Here is a 17,940-nt window from a genome sequence, read left to right as displayed (position 1 = left end):
GGCTAGAGATGAAACAAATTGTTGGATTAACCATAGAAGAAAGTACAATAGAATATGGTTTGGAAAAAGGAAAGATGCTATAAGTTGTAGTAGGACCAGAGATATATTGGAGCCAGCTGATATGTGAGTCAATCAATTGTTAAATTCTCAGTGTGAGGTATTGTGCTTTGGAAATTGGCAAATGTCACAAATTAGGGCTTGATATTATTAATTTTTGTTGATTTTCTAGCCTTAAGAAAGTGATGGAGAAAATATTAATGCAGATTAAGTTTATATGGGTGTTCTTCAGTTATTGTAGACCTGGTTATTCCATACTTACTATGACATACCTGTGTAAGACTCTCTGTTAGAGAAAGGCCTTTTTATGGGTTTTGAGAGATGAGATAAAAGGTTGGATGATAAGAAATAACATATACATATACAGAATTCCTCCCCTGCCCTGCCATTTGGGTTCTGTTTAGCAGACTGCTGGAATGAGAGCAAAGCGAATCTCTTTAAGTCTGAAAACATTGGTCCATGAGCAGTCTGTGTCATTATTGTGCAGAGTCTCAGGCTTTATCTGTACCAGACCTAAAACTATATTATAAAGCAGTGATCATCAAAACCATTTGGTACTAGAGTAGCTGATCAGTAGAATAGGTTAGGTTCACAGAACAAAATAGTCAATGACTATAGAAAACTAATATTTGTGTGCATCCCCTTTGACCCAGCAGTGTTTCTACTGGGCTTATATCCAAAGAGATTTTAAAGGAGGGAAAGGGACCTACATGTGTAAAAATGTTTGTAACAGTCCTTTTTGTAGTGGCCAGAAACTGGAAACTGAGTGGATGCCCATAAAATGGAGAATGGCTGAGTAAGTTATGATATATGAATTTATGGAATATTATTGTTCTGTAAGAAACAATCAGCAGAATGAATTCTGAGAAGCCTGGATAGACTTTCATGAACTGATATCAAGTGAAGTGAGCAAAACCAAGAGATCATTGTGCATTGTGCATTGGCAACAGCAAGATTATACAATTCTGGTGGACATGATTCTTTCCAACAATGAGATGATTCAGGCCAGTTCCATCTTGTGATGAAGAGAGCCATCTACACCCAGAGAGGACTGTGGGAACTGAATGTGGATCACAACATAACATTTTCACTCTTTTTGTTGTTGTTTGATTGTATTTTATTTTCTTTCTAATTTTTTCCTTTTTGATCTGATTTTTTCTTGTACAACAAGATAATTGTGTAAATATGTATACATATATTGAATTTAACATATTTTTTACCATGTTTAACATGTATTGGTTTACTTGCCATGTAGGGAAGGAGTGGGGGAGAGAAGGAGGTATTGGAACACAATATTTTGCAAGGGTCAATGCTGAAAAATTATCCATGCATATCTTTTGAAAATAAAAAGGTTTTAAAAATAAAATTTAAAAAATAGTATCCTAGAAATCTCAGGCTTGCACAAATGTTGCCACCTTTTCAATATTCTAGATGAAAATTCATCACTAAGCAAATATGGCAGTATTGTAAGCTACAAAGGAAAAATCACAGTATCTGAGCTGGAGGCTCTGCATTGAAATCTCAGTTTTGTTATTATTCTCTATGTGATTGTAGACAAATCCCCTTTTTTCCCTGGGTATCAATTTCTTCATTTATAAAATTAAGGGGTTGGAAAAAATACTCTCTTCAGTTCTTTACAATTCTTACAAGTCCTTTCTTTATGAAAGGTGTAATCTTAGTTCCCAGACAGCTTCTGCATCACCTCAAAAACAGAGCACATCTCAATTCAGAATTTTACAAATTTCATCACTCAGAGCTGAGAGATTATTATTTAATTCATATTATATAGGGTAAGAACAGAATGTTATAGTGAATTGGGTGTTGTATTTGCAGTCAGAAGGAGCTGACTCTAAGATTTTAAGTCAGAAAAGATATTAAACTGGTGTTGGTGGAGAGTCCCAATAACAATGAAAACAAAGAACCTTGACAAAGGAATTCATATATGTCCTTTCCTTACAACAGCCATAGTAAGTGAGTAATGGATGCTTTATCATCTCCATTTTTTATGGATGAAGAAACTAATCCTTTGGTCTGACAGATGAAGTGAGTTGTCCAAGTTCACACAGATTTTAACCCAGAGCTGATTTTAGGTACAATCTTATTGCTAGCACCTGCTTCTTTCAGAAATTGTACTTCTTAATTATATTAGCATCAATTTATACAAATTCCTCTGAGATGAAAGAGATTGTGATATGGTCAACAGCCCCTTCTACAGGGAATACGTATGCTGTCTATCTCTTCCTTGCTTCTCAATGGGAACCAATAATGGCAGCATCTATTTGGCTTTTGAACTTTTTTGCTCATGGGAGATTATGAATTCTAACCATTTGACAAAGTAATGCTAGCCTTTCTTCTCTGAACCAGCATTTTGTAGGAGACTCATGCCTGCCAACTTTTTATTCTACCGGGAAAGAATCCAATTTCTGAAGGAATATTTAAAATAACCTAAATCTACTATCTTGTTTCTTTATCATTTTGCATCAGTCATTCAATAAACATATATTTAAGGCACTTTATTTATGAACACTTTATTGGACTCTACAGAGTGGAACATGTACACATATATGTGTACATATACACATGCAATACACACACGTGTGTATTTGTCTGTATATGAAGATATGGAAAATATAACTTCCCTCATAATCTAGTTGAGTTTATAATCTAGTTAAGAACACAAAATGTGGCGTTTTTATGAAACCTCCTTGATATGCTTATCATATGTTGTTATGTATCATAAGGATTTATCTATATAGGGAGTCACAATCCTTAGCAGGTTGTAAACTCCATGAGGTCAGGGACCATGTTTTATTTACATTTTATAGCTAATACAGTACATAACAAAGTATTCTGCATACTGCTGCTTTTTAGTGTCTGTTAAAATGAAATGAACAAACTATTGGACTCTCTTACAAAAAATCGTAGTGAGCTCCTTATCATTGAAAGTATTAAAATAGTCTGGAGGAGCACCTGACTGAGATACTTTATAGGCAATTCCTTCACAGAAGATAAGTGAGATTAGATAAACTTTTAAGTCCTTTCTTCTCTCCAACCCATTCTCTATGCAGTTGTTAATGTAATAATCTAAAAGGAACAGGTTGGGCTGTATCTTTCCCCTAGAAAACTTAAGAGGTGCCTATTTGCCCCTAAGAGAAAACAATAGCTCACATGTTAATATCTTTTTTAGAAGTAATAGGATTTCAATATGCCTTTTTTGGAAGGTAATGGTGTTAAGTGACTTGTCCAGGGTCACACAGCTATTAAATGTCAAGTGACTGAGGTTGAATTTGAATTTAAGTCCTCTTGACTAAAGAGCTAGTGCTCTATCCACTGCATCATCTAACTGCTCCCATGCAATCTTTACAGACATTTTACATATCATTATTCCTTTTACTTCTATACTTCTTCCTTCCTCTCCTCCTCTCCTGTCTACTCTTTCCTCTTCATCCCTCCATGCATTCTTGTACTTACACTACAATCCATCCAAACTGGCTAACTTCATGTTCTACTTACATGACATTCTATGTTTTATTTCTATCATTTACATATCAACTGCTCCTTTACAGAGGTATGCTGGTTAAGTTTAACTGTTTAACAGCTGAGGGAAAAAAAAAATCTATGCACAATACACTTTAAAGTTTATCCCCATTATTAATATTTTTCTATCACTTTCTTAAGTCTAGACTGTCTCCAAAAATAAATCAAATCCTAATCACCTGATTCTGAGGTGTTAATATTTGTGCTGAAAATTTAACAATTGCTCTTGTGGGTCAATTTAACTGGCTCCAGCACACCCCTGTGCCTATGTGTGCAATATTCATCCTCTTCTCCTCCACCTCATAGAATGTCTACCTCCCTGTCATGACATCTTTTTACATGATTCCTTTCCTGATTCTCCAGTTGCTAGTCTTCTCTGCCTCCTAGTTACTATGTATTTATTACATATATATCTTAAAAAATAATAGCTTTATATTTTCAAAATATATGTAAAGATAGTTTTCAACATTCACCCTTGCAAAATCTTGTGTTCCAAATTTTTTTCCTCTCTTCCTCCCATCCCTTCTCCTAGACATCAAGTAATCCAATATATGTTAAAACATGTATGCATATTTTGTAATGATGTAAGTAGTCAGATAAGGATTGGAGGTGTTTGGATCAACAGAAGACCACCTTCTTTGGAGATCTCCACCTTTGTTTGGACAAAGCTACCCTTGTCTTCCTCCTTCTTTTAGGGTCTGAGGGGGAGTGACTTTCTCTTAGGTCATATCTTTATTCAGTTTCTCAACAGAGCTGATTACTTTGCCAGGAAAAAGCTATATTAGGGATATTGACTGTTTGAGACATTTGTCTCTGAGGGAAGTTTCCCTGTTCTCTTACCCAGGCTTCTTCCTAGGGCATTACCTAGGATCTGTGGTCTGGATTTGCCTATAGTTAAAGGTCTATCTAGATCTATATCCAAGGGCTAACCTGTAACTTGTGTTTGTATAGTCCTCAAGTTAAGAATGTTTTTTAAATAAAGTTTTATCATTCTTATACATGTAAAAAACCAAAAACCAAAAACATTCTTAGCTAGAAAGGCTCTGGAGGGCCATATTTGTCCTTCAAATCATATAATTTTCTGATCTTTGATCTAGATTCACATGATTTGTTATTCTGCATGGAAGGTTTATAAAAATATAATAATCATCAAAATCCATAAGATTTCTCTATCATTGAGATGAAACTCTAAGCTAAGATATAGTCCTGATAATTAAACAGATGGTCTCTCTGAACTTCTATTCCTTTGTCTTTATATACCATAGGCCATTCACTGCCTCCTTTCAGCTTTCCTTTTCAGAAATAGTGAAGGATAAGACTATTTGATTCAATGCAATAAACACTGATTTAGTGCTTACTATGTGTCAGGAGAAGGCATTGCATAAAAGGAAGCTGGAAAGTAGGTGGGACACAAAGGAGTACCTGGCTAGAGCATCTTGTTCTGTGTAGTTCAGATCAAGTAGTCCTGCAAATGCAAAGTGGACTAGGAAGAATTGGTATCAGTTCTTTTACTAAAGTTTTGCCTTTGCTACTAATTAATGCAACAAATAAGCAACTTTAAAGAGAAGAAAAAACTTTGAATTAAAATTCCATCCTCTTTGTCAGAAAGTAGAAGAGGAGAAAGAAGTACTTCACAAAATGTATGAAAAGTCAAAGGAAATTTTGCCACTTATTGGATGTGCCCTATTATCTGGCCTCATTTCCCCTTTCTGCCTTGATGGATGATGCAATTGGCCACAGAAGGAGTCAAGTACTCTCAACACTAACAAGTTGGGATGTTGTGAAGGGAATTCTCAACTAGACAAAAGTTGTACTAGATAAGCTAAATTCTATTTCAATCTTGACACAGTGCTTTCGAAATATGTTCATTCATCTTTAATTTATCTTTACATAGATTTAAATATATATATTTAATGGATCTAATTAAACCTCTGTAGGAAAGGTGAAATGTGAGGAAGGTATTTCCTTAGCTATAGATTGTTATTTTTATATAGAAAGTTGAGTTGGAATGTTAATTATAGCTCTCAAATGGTCTCCATTATTTATTCTTCAGAAAAGACTCATACAAAAAAAAAGAAATAAAGAGTGCATTTATTAGTTAGTGCTCTGCTTAGTCAACCTGATAGTTACTTTTGGCCAGACATGTGCTTATGAAGTATGGCATTGCTGTTGGCAAAACTATTTATCTGTATGACACTATATGTCACTTTTGAACTTAGACTTGACATCCATAAAATTACATTTTCATCAAACTGAAAGATCAAGCTTTCTGTGCTGACTCACTTGGGTCAACATTTTGCAAATGCCTGGATTTACCACTTGAACCATAAACCCTCTGTGAGTAATTCCATCCACTGATGTTTGATAGCCTCGGGCACAGATCATAATTTCTGAGCAGGAAAAGAGATGTCAAAGCAAAATGATTATCCTTTCTGCATACAGGATGACTTACTCCAAAGTGTATTCTCAATTCGCATTTTTAAAAGCACTGGGTAAACAGTAACTTTGGTGGGTTTCAAAGGAAAGTAAATAGCACCCCCTTGATATCAGCAAGGTGGGGGAATGGGTAGAGTACTTGACTTGGGGTCATAAAGATTAATTCAAAATTGGCTTTGGGCAATTGCCAGCTGTGTGACTTTAGGCAAGTCATTTGACCTATTTGCCTCAGTTTTATTATCTGTAAAATGAGGATATAATAGCACTCTTCCCCCAGGGCTATTGATAGAATCAAATAATTGTAAAAGATTTAGTGTCTAGCACATAGTAAGTGCTCTATAAATGTTATCTATTATTATTCCCACCCATAAAATGGGACACCAACCAATAAAGAAGCACAGAATGATTAAAAGTGAATCCAGTAATTTCTCTCTCCTAGTACAACCAGTTGAGAGGCTAAAATGAGATATCTGTATAGTTCTTTGGAAATTCTAGCTATTATTATGAATAACTAGACATTGTTAGAAGGTTCAGGGACTGGAGCACTCTTCAGGAATCAGGAAGACCTCCTTGGAACAAATGACTTATATTTCTTCTCCACTGAGCTCCATGGGCTTTTTCTTTCCAGAAGGATATCTTTCTCTTTCTCTCTGCAAGCAATTTTCCTTTTGGCTGGTCTTTTTTACTCTTTTCACACATCGGTTCCTCTCATCACTATTCTGCTGCTAGGGTCCTTAGGAAGAGGAAATCTACTAATTGCTTTTTGACATTTTCACAAGGTACGGAAGAAAAGTGGCTTGAAAGTGTTTCCATCCCAGGCACAGGTTTGTGTAAGAGATAATCTCATGGTTTTCAAGTTGGATAAAAGGACGTATAATCCCCTTCACCCATTAACCTTTGGAGAGCTGAGAGGATCATCTGTTTACTTCAAGGTAGGAATCAAAGAAGAAGCCTAAGGGAATGAGGAGAAAGAAAAGGTTTTAGGGGCAGATCTTGCTCCTTAGGTAATTTTCTAAAGAATCCTGGCTTAGCATCCTGAAGACTTTTTGTTATCACATAATATGAACTACTGAATCACCATGGTCAGTAATAAGTAATCAGGTATTACTATTCTGAAGCACAAGGTGGGGAGAAGTCCTTGATCACTCATTCCTGGAAGTTCTCCCTTTATTTGACTAGGATGCCGATTGAATATGCTTCAAGATTGCAATGTGAATGAGGAAGATCATGTGGAGATATTTTCAAGTTATGATAGTTATAATGCAGGCACATATGTCAAGTGTAACTCATGTAACGCAAGGATTGATTTTTTTCCTGGGGTAAGGATGTAACACTGATACCCTGCTTATACCAAGCTTTGGAGGTGAGTACAAGTGAAAAGAATTCAGTATTGTTCAATTGATAGAAGAATTTGAGTGTGGGATGGGAGGGGGCGGTGTGATTAAGAGAGATGAATTAGAATGTGAAGAAAAAAACGGGAAAAATGACAACCTGTTTGTGAGAGTCAGTCCTTTTTCTCCCTCTGGCCAATGCAAGGGGACTGTGATAGATGGGAAATTTGCTTCCTGTGAGAAGTTGTCTTTTAATTGCCCAAGTGCTACAGGGACAAAGGAGCAAATTAAATGTCTGAATCTGATAGCATTGAGAATATGGAAGCAAAAGTAAAGCCTTGGGAAATATAACAGTAAGTGAGTAGAGTTCTTGAATCATATCCACAATATTGATTCATCACAGGAGTTTTGCGATCTGTGAAAAAAGACCTGAATGAACACAGATAGGTGGTGCAGTGGATAGAGCTCAAGGGCCTAAAGTAAGGAAGAATCATCTTTCTGAGTTCAAAACTGAGTTCAAAACCAGATGTTTACTAGCTGTGTGACCATGGGCAAGTCATTTAATCCTGTTTACCTCAATTTCTTCTTCTGTGAAAACTATTCTAATATCTTTGCCAAAAAAAACCCCAAATGAGATCACAAAGACTCAGACACAACTGAAATGACTGAATAATGACAATAATGAAACATTGTTTTCAGTTCCAAAATGGAAGTAATGAGAAGGAATTGATTTTCTTGGCTTCTGATTCACTTGGTGCTGGGGATATATTTAGAAATTGAAGATTTCTAAAGATGTATGTGCTAGATTCATTTATGATACTTGTGATCCATTTCTGCTATTTTGATTTAAAAGTCTGTAAGAAAAGTATGTCATATATTTAACATGTATTGGTCAACCTGCCATCTGGGGGAGGGCATAGGGGGAAAGAGGGGAAAAATTGGAACTAAAGGTTTTGCAATTGTTAATGCTGAAAAATTACCCATGCATGTATCTAGTAAATAAAAAGCTATAATAAAAAAAAAAAGAAAAGTATATCTTTATAAGTATATCAAAGGAAACATAATAGGAAAAAGGGACTGAAGAGGAGCTAATTGAGTATGAATTGAGCCATGAATCTGGTTGATGAAAACACCAAAAGCATAGCCTGGTTAGTTGCTCCTGAGAGTCAGAGATAGATGCGGAAATCATTGGCCAAAACAACATTTTATATTGGAGAGTATTCATGCTGGTTGGTCTATTTTTTTTTTTTTTTTTTGATTGGCTGACAAGTGTTTAAGGCCCTCAGTGAAGATCCATATAGTGTCCTAGAGATTTTTTGGGATGTAATAAACTGGGCCAGGCTCAGTTAATTAAGCTAAATTGAATAAGTACAAAATTGGAATGTAATGAGACACTTGTAATCCATTTATTAGTTAAGAAAAGGAAGTCTAGTTTAGTCTTACGGAGATGATGTTCAGAAAAGGAAAGGGCAGTTCATCCAGGATGAAGCATTGAGTGGAGCCCAGTTTTCAGTCATATTCATACTGCTGGTCTAGCACTGGAAGCTTCAGGGAATGGATCCAGACCCTTACTTCTTGTTTGCATTGTACCTAGGTGACCAGGAAGCACAGTCAATGATTCCACCTTAGACTTCTGAACTAATCACATTTCAAGGAGAGTTCCAGTGTCTTTTAAAGTTTAACTTCACTTGTCCGATTCTTTTTGTACAGCAAAATAACAGTTTGGTCATGTATATTTATTGTGTATCTAATTTATATTTTAATATATTTAACATCTACTGGTCATCCTGCAATCTGGGGGAAGGGGTGGAGGGAAGGAGGGGAAAAACTGGAACAAGAGGTTTGACAGTTGTCAATGCTGTAAAGTTACCCATACATATAACCTGTAAATAAAAGGCTATTAAAATTAAAAAAAAAAAGATTAACCTCACTTAACTCCTATGGTAATAGGATGGGGAAGAGTGAGACATACAGATTGTTCCTATCACAAATGGTGTATTTTCCTACTTAGATCTGAGAATATATTTCATCATGCTTTGAGGTTCAAAGTTAAATGGAAATAGAGGTATAGTTGAAAGGATATTAAACTAAGAATCAAAGCATGTAGATTCTAGACCTTGGATTGTCCCTTATTAGCCGTGTGTCCTTGGACAAATTATCTTGTCTTTCTGTGAGCCATTTGGTTAGACCTTAGACTCATGAAATTAGACTCAAAGGTCATCTATTAAAATCTAAATCTGAATACAGAAGCCTTCTGCAATATTCCTCAAAGTAGTTATCTAGTCTCTATGCTTGAAGTCTTCTGATCATAGGTAGAAAATCTGAATACAGAAGCCTTCTGCAATATTCCTCAAAGTAGTTATCTAGTCTCTATGCTTGAAGTCTTCTGATCATAGGAAGAAGCTGATCATCAGCTCCCAAGCCAGTTCACCACTCTTAGGCAATATCTAATTTTTAGGAACCTTTTGAAGCCAAAATCTGTTTTTGTATATCTTCCACTAGTGTCAAGTCTAATGTCAAGTCTAATATCTCTTCCATAGAAAAGACATCAAATATTTGAAGAAAGAGATCACACTATTTTTAGTCTTTTCTTCTTCAAACTAAATATCATTAATTCTTTCAACTAAAACCCACATGATATATGGGCCCATCACAATCCTTGTCATTCCCTTCCAGGTGCACTGCAATTTTCCAATGTTCTTCTGAAAAAATGAATTCTAGAAAGACTCTAAAATCATTGGCATTTTGTGATTCTATTCTGTTATTACGTATTCATGTCCATAACTGTCTTCCCTATGAAATATTCCAGAAAAAATGTTCTAATTGGTGGTACATGAAAAATAAAAGCAAAGTCATCATGGGATAAATTGATCTGCCATAATAAACTGGAGGTTTTGTTGTTTGTTTTAAGATATCAAAACCCAAGTCCTTTTTCTTTTGTCAGACATTATCCTAGTGGTTATTGGAAGATTAGCAAGTATAAGATCATGTGTTTGAATTGCAGAGAATAAATATTTAATTGTGTGTCTAGGGTACACAGCAAGTCTCAAGAAAAGAAAGGATGATTTAAAAGGCAAAATAAGGATCTTGTATGATGGACTGAACCTAGAGTTTTTCAACTGTCTGGAGCACCTCCAGTGGCCACATTCACATGAGTTAATCTGTCAATTGAGTCAATAATTCAGTCACCTTTATGAAACCTTTTCCTAACATTTTCACTAACCTTTAGTCTCCATACTCCTGAGATTAACAGAATGAGATAGTTCCAAAAACACATATGGAAATTCATTAAGCCCTTGTGGATTCAGTTCCTCACGCAGGAAGAAAGAAAATTTCTCCTCTGAAGATTCTATGGTAAGAATGGAGAGAGAGGCTGGAGGCTGGGAGGAAAGAAATTTAATTGAATGCCTCTTTTCTCTAGATTTAATTGCACTGAACTAAATTGAGTAACAAGATCAAAATGAGAAAAAAACATATAATTATTAAAAAATTGTTCTGTCATACTTCATACATTGTTGGGTAGATTCACACTGGGAAGCAATGTATGTCTGGGCTCTTCATATTGATAAATATATCCTTTGCCCCAGGGAAAAAAATGACCATTTCCGGAAGGCTGATATAATTTATTATGGAATAAAGGAAATATGAGAAACATTACATTGAGTCTTAGATGAACCAAGGTCTCAAATGGAAGAGATTTGGGAATCTGTATTCCTATCTGTAGGATAGGACTATCTGTAAAAGAAGCAATAGCAATTACAACTCAAATGATTTCACTTTATCCAATACCATCTTAATTAATTAAAAAATTGAGGACATCTGGCATGGCTCCGTAATTTCCTCTCCCCATACTTTACCTATTTATTTATCATTTATCTTTATTTATTACTCTCCCTCCTCCAATCTCTGCAAATAGGACTGGCCCTCCTTTAGCACCTACTCATTTTTTGAGCTTGTTCCATCTGGTTTCAGACTTCATCACTCTACTGAAACTGTTCAAAGATTACTAATGATTTCTTAATTACTATGTATCCCTCAACTTGAACCCAAAGTCTGGTTGGATTCCAGGAGTAGGGAGAATTACCGAATTATCATCAGATTCTATACTATCTCTTTGAGTCTTTCCTCCTGACAGACCTCTACTGGTCATAGAAAAGCATTTACTTAAAAACAGTGCCTATTAAAGTATCTATATTTTATTTATATTTATATATGTATATGTATACACATACAAATGTACACACACACACACATAAAATAGCAGTTCTCTACCCCTCATGAACTTCTCTAACAAATATACACAGCATCTCCAATAAGGGTATCCAATAAGATACCCATTTCAAAGGCAACTCAAAAGTCAGGGTACAACAGGATTGTAAAACCTTTCTCTCCTCATGGAGCATCCTTTGGAATGTGTCTCTGATGGGTGAGTTTCTCAGATGAATTCCCAGGGTCTGTTCCTCTTCACAATCATTTCTCTTCTTTGCTTCCAGGGGTCCTGTTCCTTAAAACTGCTTCCCTCACGTAACTTTTATATGTTACGTTTCCATGTCTGGAACATATAGTTTGGAGTATATAGTTACTGCTCCTTCAACTGTTCTTCAAACTCCTCATTCTCTCATTAGAGCAGTTACTGTTAGACAACTTGGGCAGTGGGAGTGTATGAGAAGGAGAAAAATCCCTTTTTTCCTCACCCAAAAGATGAATAGTTCTTCCATAACTGTTGTCTCTTTTTTAATGACTTTCACTGCCTACTTGTCTACAGGGATTAACTACTCAAAACTCATAGCACATTACCTGAAACATAGTAGGTCTTAATAAATATTTATTGACTAACTGCCTCTTTAAAGCCTCTAATAGTAAGTTTTATTAGCTCACTTAATTATATTGCCCCTTCTGAATTAGTTAAAAGTATCACTGGGAATCAAAGTTCTGATAATACATCAAAATCTCATTAATTATGAGCAGTTATAACTGTCCACATCACATGAATTAGGGAAGAAAGTAAGAATCATGTCTCTTTCCTTTCAGCTAAATTTATTGGCCTTTTTTATTTTATTTTATTTTTTTTAGCATTCATACTCACTGACCTATCTTCATCTTTTAATTTAGTTAATCAACTTATTACCTAAACATTCTCTCCTACCTGGTTCTCACAGTACTTAATTTTCTTAATACTTAAATATTTGGAAAGTCATTTACATCATTTAATTTGAACCTTATAACAATTCTGGGAGGTAAATTCTACACGTATTACTATCCTTATTTTACAGATGAAAAAAACTGAGTCTGAATGGAGTTAAGGAAAACTTGCCCATGACCATATTGACAGTTAATATCGAAAATGGGATTTGAGCAGAGTTTGTCCTTACTTCAAATCCAGAATTTTAACCACTTTGTTATGCTGCCCTTACTATTCCTTTTAAGCCTTTCTTCTCAGTCTGTTTCTAAAGAGTTTTCTGGGATCCTGATCCTTTAATATATCTGTCCCCAGGGTTCTATATAATCTCTCTCTATAATCTCTTGGTGAGTTTATCTGCTCCCATGTATTCAATGATCACTTATATACAGATAAAATTGAGAGCAAAACTCTTTTTCTCTTACATCTAGGTGGCTGGTAGATAGAGCATCCAGTCCAAAGCCAGGAAGACTTGAGTTTAAATCTGGTCTTAGACATTTACTATGTATATGATTCTGGGTATTTAATTCTTTTTGCCTTAGTTTCCTCATCTATCAAATATACCTTTGTCAAGAAAACTCTAAATAAGGTCATGAAGAATCAGATATAACTGAAATAAGTTAATAATGCTAAAATATTTATCTTGTCAATTTTGCCTACACAGTCTCAGTCTCTTTATCCCTCTTCATACAGCTACCAACTTGGTTCAGGCCCTCACTGCTTCTTCCCTAGACTATTGTAATAGTTATCTAATTTGTCTCTCTGCTTCCAGTTTCTTTTGTCACTGGTCAATCCTTCAGAGGGTTGTTGAAATAATCATTGAAAAGTCAGCTCTGATTTTCTCTCTTTATTACTTCAGCACTAATCCCATATAATTCTTCTTACAAATGTCTATAAATGGGTTACATAGCCACCAGAGTGACTTGTAGATAATCATTTGCAACCAAAGGCTTTTAGTGAATAGTCATTCAGTCATTCAACTAAAACCTTGTTTTAGGTTTAAAAGAATATACAAAGGAATTGACAAATGGTTTCTACCTTCAGAGAGTACATAGCATAAAAATCCACACTAATTCACATATAGATATCACTGAGGTAGTAGATATTAAACTGTATTTAAACATGAAGCATCAAAGATTGCTTTGATGAACTCTTCTAGTTCTAATAAATGTTCATGAGAAAGGAACACTTGTAGAAAAGGTTCCCTTGAGTTGGCAAAATCTCTACATAGAGACATTGTGAGATATCTAGTATTTAGATCTCTGTCACCATTTATGTGGAAGGTTGCTTCATGATATATCTTGGGTCAAATGGAAAGCAGTGATATTCCTATTGTAGAACATTTCTGAATAACCAGGCCTCCTTTTAAAAGTAAAGTCACTGAATTGCAGAAAATGAGACTTTGAAGAGACTTCAATGGTCAGAAACTTCAATTTGTACATGAACAGGAATTCCCTTTAGAATATTCCTCCAGCCAAGGGACAGCTAGGTAGTGCAGTGAATAGAATGCTGAATCTGGAATCAAGAAGACATCTTTCTGAATTCAAAAATGAACTCAGATACTTACTGGATTTGTGACCCATGGCAGGTCACTTAACCACATCTACCTCAATTTTCTCATCTATGAAATGAGTTGAAAAAAGGAATGGCAAACCATTCCAGTATATTTGTCAAGAAAACTCTAAATAGGGTCACAAAGATTTGGACATGACTGAAAAATAATTGAATAATAACAATAAATCTAGCCTCCACTTAAAAACTATTCAATAAAGGGATACTCAAATCCCTTTAAAAAGTTTTTCTTTTCATCAAATTTTTTCTATATTGTCTTAGTTTTGTCTTCTGGAACCAAATCAAATAGAACTCTAAAAGATACCCCTAAGTGACGATGGAATATGTGAAAAGAACCCTCTCTCCAGTAGAGATCTGATGATTTGCAATGAATAAAAAGGTATAACAGGTGTCAGATAAGAAGTTTACTCTTCCCAGTATTCTTTGAAACAATTTTTTTCTTTCTCCTCAGGGATATACTATAACTATATTTCTTATGAGACCTAGACCCCAAGAGTCAAGCCTGGTGATAAGGGTTGAGACTTTGACTTCATTGGGGACTTTATGCTAGAGCTGAATAGAGGTCATCTTTGTGAGAATAAGGAAGAAGGAAGAAAATTGGAGTTAGGAGGAATGTTTGGGGGAGTAGTAAAAGTGAAGGGTCCTGATTTATGGAAATTTCTCGAATTACAGTTGAAGACCCATAACTGAGTTATGGGGAGTGGAGTGAAATACTAACAAGATAATATGATGTTTTCCTCATTTTGTTAGTTATTCCCAGTATAAAAAAGGACTAGGAGTTTCTTCTTTAGATTATTATGGAGAAGCAGAAAATGGAAAGGTATTCTTAAGAATGGTTACTGAGAATAATAATATATTTTTCATTTCTGACTTAAAAAAAAACAGATCTTCTGCTGTGATTTCTCTAGATTTCTATTAATATGATAACAAATGAGTATTTAGACCAAGATAATTTTAGAGGTCAAGTTTCATACTGAGGTGTGAACTCAAACCACATGAGGAACATTATTTTATTCCTTACAAACAAACCCAAGTCCTTGAGAGACTAGTTGGCTGGCGTGATTTGTCATCTGGAAAGGGAGCCTCTAAAATTTTCACCAAGAGTCCAGAGTACAAACTTACAATATATTTCCTTAATTCTCTATTCACCTGTCTTTGCACTGATTACTGAATGATTTAATTCCAGCTATGAAAGTCTGTAATTCTATGATTATATTTTAACTACTTTCACTGAATATGAATCGAGAGAAAGAATCCAAACATCCCAGTATTACCCAAAAGAATGTTCAGCCTTTATTGAAGAATTGCCTTGAGCAATGTAGCATAGCTATGGGGGTTTGGGGAAAAACTCTAACTGACAGACCATCCTGACATGTATCTTTAGAAAAATAGATTTCACTTGCTGCTGCAAAGACTTCAGGTTTTAATCAGGTTAAGAGGCAGTGCCACAAGTCACAGTGAGCTCTTCAAATGGCAGCTTTTGACACTAATACAAGAATAAATTTTACATGTGTTCAATGTGGAAAGAACAGTCAGTCCAGCATGGGACTTTGCAGTTACTATCCCAATACACTAATCTAATGGCTAACATTTAATGATATTCTTCTCTCAAGTGAAGTATTAAAAACTACTACAAATCTAGAACTTGGGCTTATGGATATATTGGATATAAGAAAAATTCTAGTTTAAATAAATGTTCATAGGGGAGCTAGGTGACACAGTGCGTAGCATACCAGACCTGAAGTCAGGAGGACCTGAATTTAAATCTAGTCTCAGACACTTAACATGTACTAGCTGTGTGACCCTGGGCAAGTCACTTAACCCCAATTGCCTCAGCAAAAAAAATATTCATGAGAAAGCAACACTTGTGGAAAAGGCTCCCTTGGAATTGGCAAAAAAAAAAAAAAAAAAAAAAAAAAAATCTAGTATTTAGATCTCTTTGCCACTATTTATATGGAAGGTTGTTTCATGATATGTCGAGGGTCAAATGGAAAGCAGTGATATTCCTATTGTGGGACATTTCTGAAAGCTTCCAGAGATGTCTCAACTCTAGCTTACATAATTATTTTTTCTCTAAACTCTTCCCCCCTCTTCATGATTTCTGTTGAAGATAATACCTTTCTCCCCATCTTCCAAGTTTATGACCAAAGCATTAATTAAATCTTCACTCTCCCTCACCTCACTTATCCAATCTATTGCTAAATTTGACCATTTATAATTTTATAACATCTCATATGCAGTCCCTTCTCTCTATTCCCAAACCTACTATCTTAGTTCAGATCCTTATCATCTTTTACCTGAATTGTTGCAAAAGCCTTGTTATTGGTCTTCCTTTTATAGACTGTCCTTTCCTCTCCATTTTACTTATTGCTGTGGAATTAAATTTCCTTAACTACAGATTTGACTATGTGATCCTATTACTCAACAAATTCCAATGGTTATCTGTTGTTTCTAGAACAAAACATTAACTTTTTTGTTAAGCTATTAAAGCCCTACACAACCTGTCTCTAACTTACCTTCCCATCCTCATTGGACTCTAGTCCCCATTCTATTGTCTGCATTCCAGGCAAATTGACCTCTTTGTTTTACTCTATTTCCTAATTCCTTGCTTTGCACTGGGTACCTTCCATGTCTGGAATGTCTCTTTTCACCTTCCTTTCATAGCTCCTTGCTACTATGAATTGTTCTAACAAGTATAATATTTGTTTTTATTTTTAGTGTCTAGCACACCCTGGCACATTATTGTTTTTAGTTATTTCAATTGTATCCAACTCTTTGTGATCCCATTTGGGATTTTCTTGCAAAAATACCAGAGTAGATTGCCATTTATTTCTCCAGATCATTTTACAGAAGAGGGAACTGAGGCAACAGACTAGCTCAGGGTCATACAGTAATGTCTGAGGCCAGATTTGAATTCAGGAAGATGAGTCTTTTTAGCTCTAGACCTGGTGCTCCATTCACTGTACTACCCAGTCACTTGAAAAAAAAAAACTTATTGATTAATGGATTGAGCTTTGGGTTGCAGTTATTTTGGAAATTCTTCCTAGAAATCTGCTTGGGATAACCCTATTGTGGTCATGTCTTCTGCCATCACTGTTTTCACAAACAGATCTCAAGAATCCTTCAGTAGTCAAATTACTATAAGTCTTACTCTAGCCTGACTTGTGGCACAGTTGTGAAATAAGGGAAATGTGATCTTTGCATTGTTTTGTATATTTGACTTTATGTATTTATATGTATTTATTACATTTATAATATATAATAAAATATATATTATATTTATAAATATATATTTATATATATTATATATACACTGTATATTTTTGACTTATATTGTATAGCCTCACTCAGTTCCCATTCAGATTATTAGGGAATACCTAGAGGATGGGTGACTCCTTCTGCATTTTAGGTTCTGAGGATAATCTAGAGTTTGGATCATGTTTCTATAGTACTGTAGTTTATGAGCCCTTACCTAGTTTACTTTTTCATTGATTATCAATTGGTATCAATTAGCTATTTAGAGTTAACTAGCTTTAAAAAATGGGTACTTACAAAGGCATTATAATAAAAATAGTAGATACATATACAGACAGAACAGATAAAAGTTATTTCCCTTAAACTGAGAGTACATTCTCCCCCATACCTATATGAGAAACTAAGGGAAAATGAATTTAAATTAAGGGTTGGTTACCTCACAACTCTTGATAACTTTTTTGGTTGGAAATCCTTCTCTCTCCCCTATGGGATCCTCATGAAATTTCTATTATGGATAATGTAGATTTTTGAATCACTTGATCACCCACCACCCATTGATTCCCACTAGAACTT

This window comes from Sarcophilus harrisii, chromosome 5 (genome assembly GCF_902635505.1).
Source record: "Sarcophilus harrisii chromosome 5, mSarHar1.11, whole genome shotgun sequence".
In the NCBI taxonomy this organism is placed as follows: Eukaryota; Metazoa; Chordata; class Mammalia; order Dasyuromorphia; family Dasyuridae; genus Sarcophilus; species Sarcophilus harrisii.
This window is presented reverse-complemented; position numbering follows the sequence as displayed.